Source organism: Odocoileus virginianus, chromosome 9, assembly GCF_023699985.2.
Source record: "Odocoileus virginianus isolate 20LAN1187 ecotype Illinois chromosome 9, Ovbor_1.2, whole genome shotgun sequence".
Classification (NCBI taxonomy): domain Eukaryota; kingdom Metazoa; phylum Chordata; class Mammalia; order Artiodactyla; family Cervidae; genus Odocoileus; species Odocoileus virginianus.
The window spans coordinates 73,262,430-73,269,426 of NC_069682.1; the positions used below are offsets into that span (position 1 = coordinate 73,262,430).

The window sequence follows — 6,997 nt, forward strand, 5'->3', positions numbered from 1 at the left end:
TCGGTTTTTCTTGAGCACTTATTGTGCGCCATGTGCTTTTCCGAGCACTTCACATATTAATCTGGACCTCCAGGGGTTGAGACAGGTGCTGCTTCCGTCCCATTCTACACACGAAGAAAGAGGTTAAGTAACTTATACAAGGCCAGACGCTCTGGCTGTATGGTCCTTGGTCTCAGGCCACCATGCTCCACGAGACGGTCAGCACAGCGCCCGGCACCCAGTCAGTGCTTCATACATTGTTAAACCTTGGGAAAGGATGCAGAGATAACCAGGGCTTTCCCGTTCTAAGCCATGCTGAGCGTTGGCTTAAGAATTCTCCGTTCCCTGTGTCCACCCCTTCCTGCCAGTCTCGCCCGCCAGAGGAGAAACTGCCTGTGGGCCCTTTTCCCGTCCCCCGCCCCCCGCCCCGGGGAGGTTCTGTGCGGCGTCCACGGGGTCACGGGGCTGCTGGCCGGAGGGCTGGCGAGAACCCGAGTTTGGCCAGGTTATCAAGTTTCATGGTCAGCCACCTTCGCCTCTGACCAGAGCTGTCTTTCCAAAACAGAACATTCAGTCACCACCCGGCCCTGTGCTCAGCTGTCCTTGTGCTCCTGACCTCGCTTCCTGCCCACCCGCCCGTTTGTTTTGCTTTCCCCCCAGTATCCTTGTCTCTTACTGACATCTCGCGAAGATGACCAGGGCAGGCAAGACAGAGCCAGAGAGAAAGAGAGGCTGAGAGGCCCAGACAGGGAGAGAATCAGAGAGGCTGTCGGGCGCTGACGGGTAAAGACAGAGGCCGGTCACGAGACAAAGAGGGGATTCAGACGGAGGTGAAGAGGCAGGGATGGGGGAGACAGACAGAGGGAGCCCCGCAGACACCCCTCCCCTGCCTTTCTGCATCCACGGTCCTGGGTCTCCTTGCCGTGGATCTGAACCTTCTCCCAAGTCTGCAGCGTCTCCCCCCGCCACCCCCGCCAGGCCCTCCCTCACCCCACGCACAATCCTGCCCAACTCCTCCCCACCCTCCTCCTCCAGGAAGCCCTCCCTGCTCCCACGGCACCCTGGCTGCCTTTCCCTCACCGGGCTGGTGCGGCCCACTCACTGGTGTGTCTCCTCCACTGGCTGTCCGCGCCTCGAGGGCAGGAACAGGGTCTGCCCGGCTCGTGAGGCACCCTGGCTCTGATCACTGTCTGCGTTTCACTGTATGATTATTTGCTGTAGGGTCTGTGTTCCTCTGGCCCCAGGAAGCCGGAGTCTGAGTTTGTTACATTCATTCCCCTTTGTTTCTCTCCAGTGCCTGGAAGAGTGTCTGGAACAGAGTAGGCGCTCAACTATTGGGGGAAGGAATGAATACCCAAGTGATTTAACTGCTAGCTGTCCACAGGGGTTATGATTATTATTATTAATTGTTACTGGAGCCTGGTTTGCTGTACAATCTTGTGTTGGTTTCTGCTGTATAGCAAAGTGACGCTCTGTGGAGGTTTTGAATCTTATATCTTAGCCCATTTGAATCCAGCTCAGAGTCTTCCTGTTGCCATTCCAATCAAGCCCTGAGTCCTTCCTGAGGCCTGCATGCTCTCTTGCCCTGCCACCTCTCTCTCCGCCTTGCTCTGTCCTTCCCACACCGCCCACTAGCACCCATGTCACCATTCCCCAGGACACCATACATGGTAGACAGTCTCAGCTCCCCCAACACCCCCCATACGTCATGCCAGCAGAGTCGTTGTTTTTCTTCTGTGAGCAAGACTGCCTAGCAAATGGAGCACATTTGTACAAACAACCTCAATGTCACCAATGGACCTTGGTCACTGTGGGACAGTCTCCAAGGTTCGGCCGGCCAGCTGCCCGGGGCCTTGTCCCAGGACAGAACTTGAGTCCTAGCCTCAAAAGGGCTGCCTGGGTGTGTGTGTGGGGGGGTGTCCTGGGGGGCCCTGAGTCTGACCTTCCTGTCCTGAAAGAAGGGAGGAAAGAAAGTGGTGGGGAGCCTGGGAAAGTGGTGCTAACTGAGGCAACCCCATCATCCTCTGGGCTCAGACCTGGCCCCAGCTCCTCCAGAAAGCTCCACTGGCCGCCTTCCTCGCTTCCGGGGACCCCTGCTCTCACCCTCATCATATAACAGCTCATATCACTTTCTGCTGAAATTCTCCATTGGACCATTTCCTCCCCTGGACTGTGCTCCAAGTGTTTAAGGCCAAGTCTTCTGTATCTTGGTGTCCCCAGGGCTCAGGTCTGGCATGTGGGAGGCATCAGCGAACACGTGCTGAAAGAGAAAATGATTACTGAACGAGTACTTCCTGCCTTGGTTCATATTTACTTCTGTCTCTGTCACTAGGACGTGGGCCCAAGACCTCGTCTCCTTTATCTTTGTTCTCCAGCATCTATCGCTGCTCGACACAGAGGAGGAGGTATGGAACATATGCGGAAAAATGAATGAGCATGCTCCTCCTACACCATCCCTCATATCTGTCTCTCCCATTGGACCCTGAGGTCAAGCACCAAGTCTTGTTTGTTTCTAGTCTAGCATAGCGCTCGGCACAAAGGGGATGGTTGGTATGTTTTTATTGAGTAGGTGGATGATGGACAGATGAATGATGTTTGAATGTATGGATCAATGAAGAAGTGAATGGAGGGCTGAATAGAGTTGAGTAAACAGGGTAGGTGGATAGAGGTGTGGGTGGATGGATTGGTGGGTAAAAGGATAGATGGATGGATGGAGAATGACTGAATTTATGGATCAGTGGAGGAATAAATGGAAGGTTAGAGTGAGTGAATAGGACAGGTGGATGGATGTGTGACTGGGTAAATTGATGGCAGATAGATACATGGAGAGATGGAAGGCGGGACAGAGAAGCACTACAGTCCAGGTTGGGAATGGGGGGAAATAATGCTTTACATAAAAAGCAGAGACATTACTCTGCCAACAAAGATCCATCTAATCAAGGCTATGGTTTTTCCAGTGGTCATTTATGGATGTAACAGTTGGAATATAAAGAAAGCTGAGTGCCGAAGAATTGATGCTTCCGAACTGTGAAGTTGGAGAAGACTCTTAAGAGTCACTTGGACTGCAAGGAGATCCAACCAGTCCATCCTAAAGGAGATCAGTCCTGGGTGTTCGTTGGAAGGACTGATGTTGAAGCTGAAACTCCAATACTTTGGCCATTTCTTGCAAAGAGCTGACTCATTGGAAAAGATCCTGATGCTGGAAAAGATTGAGGGCAGGAGGAGAAGGGGATGACAGAGGATGAGAGGGTTGGATGGCATCACTGACTCGATGGACATGGGTTTGGGTGGACTCTGGGAGTTGGTGAAGGACAGGGAGGCCTGGCATGCTGTGGTTTGTGGAGTCACAAAGAGTCGGACACAACTGAGCGACTGAACTGAACTGAACTGAATGCTTTACACTGCCCCCATCTCAAAGTCACCATTTTAGAAGAACTAAATGAGGTCAAAGAATGAGTCAGCTAGAGTTTTCATGTGAGGGATACTCAGGAGGAAAAAAATAATGTGAGAAGGAAGAGCCTCTGAGCCTCTGAAATTCTCAAGCAAAATCCTGCAAGTTGGTTATGCTTTCTTGCAGTGTTGACATGCTATTTATTGAGAGCTTACCATATGTAGTGCCTCTGGGTTTCATCTGGAAGTGGGAAGAAGTCTGAGATGCCGACCCTGACTCTGTGGTCAGAGTCAGAGACAATGGTGCTACGTCTTCAATGGGTCTCCTTGGTGGAAGCTGGGTGTACTCCGAAGAGCAAAGGTTTTGGAGATACACAGTGGGTTTGTATCCCAATTCCTTCTCTGTGTGGCCTCAAGCATATTGCTTGACCCCTCTCTCCAAACCTAGATTCCAAACCCAGATTTGCTCATCCTACCTTGTAGGATTGTTGCCAGCCCATGCTTATGAAATGCAAGGCCCAGGCCTGGATGACGGTGTGTGACTGATAAACACCGAGGTGGGCCTCAGCTTGTAACACTGGCCAAACTTCTTAACTTTTCCGTCCCTGCCTTTCAATGTGACGCAACCCTCCTGCAGTGAGGACAATAAACCAGGGAAGAGCTGGAGCTGGCGAATCCAGTGTACCTGGATTCAAATTCAGCCTCCGCCACGCCCCCACTGCTCAGCTGCAGACAAGTCCCTGGGCTTGTCTGAACGTCAAGTCCCACGTCTACCTCCAAGGCCTCCTTGCTGTCTCTCAAACACAGCTGTTACGCCTGCACCCAAGCTGCGAGGGAGGCTGAGAAAGTGAGTTTTCTCATGTCTGCCGTGGGAAGGCGTGGGCTCCCCAGGTTGACGCTCTGCACACAGATCTGCCCTGAGACACAGTGCAGGGTGGGGAGGGGGTCTAGAAAGGCAGACAGATGACATGGGCATCTCACCCCATCCGGAAGAGGAGTTCCGTCCCGTGCTGCTTACATATGACTCTATGTAACATATTTATTCATTTATTTTCCACTCTATTCTCTCAACACTGCTATTGTCAGTTTCATGAGGGGAACTTCTGTGTCCTCAGGGACTGAAGCCCAGCCAGGCACACAGTTTGTGTTAAATAAATGTGTTGGATAAATGAATGGATAGATGATTGGATGGATGGATAGATGATTGGATAGATAATGGATGAATTGATAGGTAACTAGCCAGGCACAACAGAATTAATTAAAGAGCTTAAACACACACACACTCACACACACGTGCCTAAACCTTGCTCCAAAAATGAAAATAAAAGCCACAATTCAACACATGCTTACTGCACACCAAGTCCCACGCTCAGCCTGTGACACGGGGCATTTTGCTGAATCCTCATGGCCATCCTCTGAAAGGGCAGCTAATGCTCTCCCTTCTTTCTCAGAGCACAAACCTGAGGCTCAGAGAGGTAAAGTCACAGACCTCAGGTCACATAGCCAGAAAGTGGAGGAGCCAAGAGTCAAGGTAAGATCGGCTTGATTCGGAAACCCAAGCCTGACCTGATGGGGTCAGTGGGGCCAGGCGGGACCCTGGGGTTTTCAGTCCCCAGGTGCTTCTGACGTGCGGTCGGGACAAGGACCCCGGGGCCAGACCAGCCAGGTCTGGGGACAGAGAGCCGCCCTTGGGGCCAACTGCTGTCTCCTGTTCTGCCTCGCAGCCTGTTTGCTCTTCTCTGTCATGGAGGTGACGGCAGCACCTACCTAGGGGGGTTTCGGGTGGAGGCCAGGAGCGGGGTGAGCCACAGCGTAGAAAGCTCAGGGTGGACACCGCCCCATGGAGGCCGCGGGTTTCATCACTGCATGGGGGCCCGGCGGCAGTCCTGGGCCTTCTCCCAGCTCCCCTGGGCGCAGACACATTCCAAACGCCTAGTTTAGAGCCCGAGATAAGAGGCAGGAGACCTCTCGAGGGCATCCAGGAGGCTAGGGAAGGGCAGAGCAGGGCTGCCGTAGCGGCGCTACGCTCAGAACACGTGTCCACTGGCGTGTGACCCCGCTGACCACAGCTGCGCGGTTCAGGACAGCAAACGGCAGGAAGCAAGTCCCACGGTGGTAACACTGAGGCGTGCTGAGAGCAACGCTTCTCAATTCAGAACCAATGACATCTGGGGTTGGGTGGTCTCTGTAGGGCCTCCCCCAGTGGCTCAGACGGTAAAGAAGATGCCTGCAACGCCTGAGACTCAGGTTCAATCCCTGGGTCGGGAAGATGCCCTGGAGAAGGGACTGGCTAACCACTCCAGTATTCTTGCCTGGGAATTCCCATGGACAGAGGGGCCTGGCGGACTGCCGTCCATGGGGTCGCAAAGAGTCGGACTGGACTGCGCGCCTGAGTCCCTGGGGAGGGAATCAGCTCTGTGCATTGCGGGATGCGAACAGCATCCCTGGCCTTGGTCCACTAGATGCCGGTAGCTTCTTCCCTGCCCCAGTGGTAAAGGTCTCCCGACACTGCCACAAGTCCCCTAGGAGGACGGAATCAGCCGAGAGCGTCTGGTGGAGAGCCTGCTCGGCGCCAAGCCCTGCTGCCTACTCTCTGCGGGAGCTGCTTCCTCTGGGCCCTCATCACACCCAGAGGCGGAGGCTCTTCTTCCTTCCCCAGCGCAGATGCAGACGCGGGGAGGCAGCTGGTTTGTCCCCGGTCACGGATCTGGCATTTCAGCGCAGCTGCGACTTGAACCTGTGATAAGTCCCAGGGCCCTCTTTTTCTAACCACTTTCTGTGGGTTCCTTGGCTTTCTCTCCATTCACAGTCATGTTGTCTGTGACTCGAGATCATTTCATTTCTTCTTTTCCCGTCTGGCCACCTCGGCACATTCGAGGAAAAAACTTGCATGACATGAACTATAGCTCAGGTAGATTCTATAATCTTCACAGGGATTCTTTCAGGAACTTAGGCCTGCTCTATTACTGACATTAGGAAAATACAGAACACATCTCTGATAGGACTCCTCATAAGGATAACTTTCCGACAGTTCTGTCCTTCGAGTGGCTTCCTCTGTTTAGAAATTCTGTTGGGCAGTTGCAATCACACGCTACATACAATTTCACATCTTGCTTTTCCTAAACTGTACAATTTTTAAATGTTATTACAGAATCCTCTTGGACGTTATTTTCATCGTTGTTATTGTGGCAAAGACCCATGCTCCTCTAATTCTCTGATCTCTCCCTCTTCTTTAGTAATAGAAATCTCAAATTTTAGCCAGGCAAGTGACCACCCAGAAAAAAAAACTACGTTCCCCAGCCTTTTTTTTTGGCTATACCGTGTGGCATGTGGGATATTAGTTCCCCAATAAGGGATCAAACCTGTGCCTTCTGCATCGGAAGCTTGGAGTCTAAACCACTGGACCGACAGGTAAGTCCCTCCCCAGCCTCTCTTGAAGCTAAGAGTGTCCATGTGACAAGTCCTGGAGAATGGGAAAGTGAAGTCGCTCAGTCGTGTCCAACTCTTTGCGACCCCACGGACTGTGGCCCACCAGGCTCCTCAATCCATGGGATTTTCCAGACAAGAATACTGGAGTGGGTTGCCATTTCCCTCTCCAGGAAATCTTCCCAACCCAGGGATTGAACCC

General features: G+C 52.7%; 1 long non-coding RNA gene across 1 annotated transcript; it reads right to left on the reverse strand.

The window, feature by feature from the left end:
- Positions 1-1,040: 1,040 nt before the first annotated feature.
- LOC139036523 (uncharacterized) lies at positions 1,041-5,346 on the reverse strand. Its single transcript, XR_011489290.1, has 3 exons — positions 5,137-5,346; positions 2,083-2,239; positions 1,041-1,288 (listed from the first exon to the last, which is right to left on the reverse strand). It is a non-coding gene; the product is annotated as an uncharacterized lncRNA (long non-coding RNA).
- Positions 5,347-6,997: the final 1,651 nt, after the last annotated feature.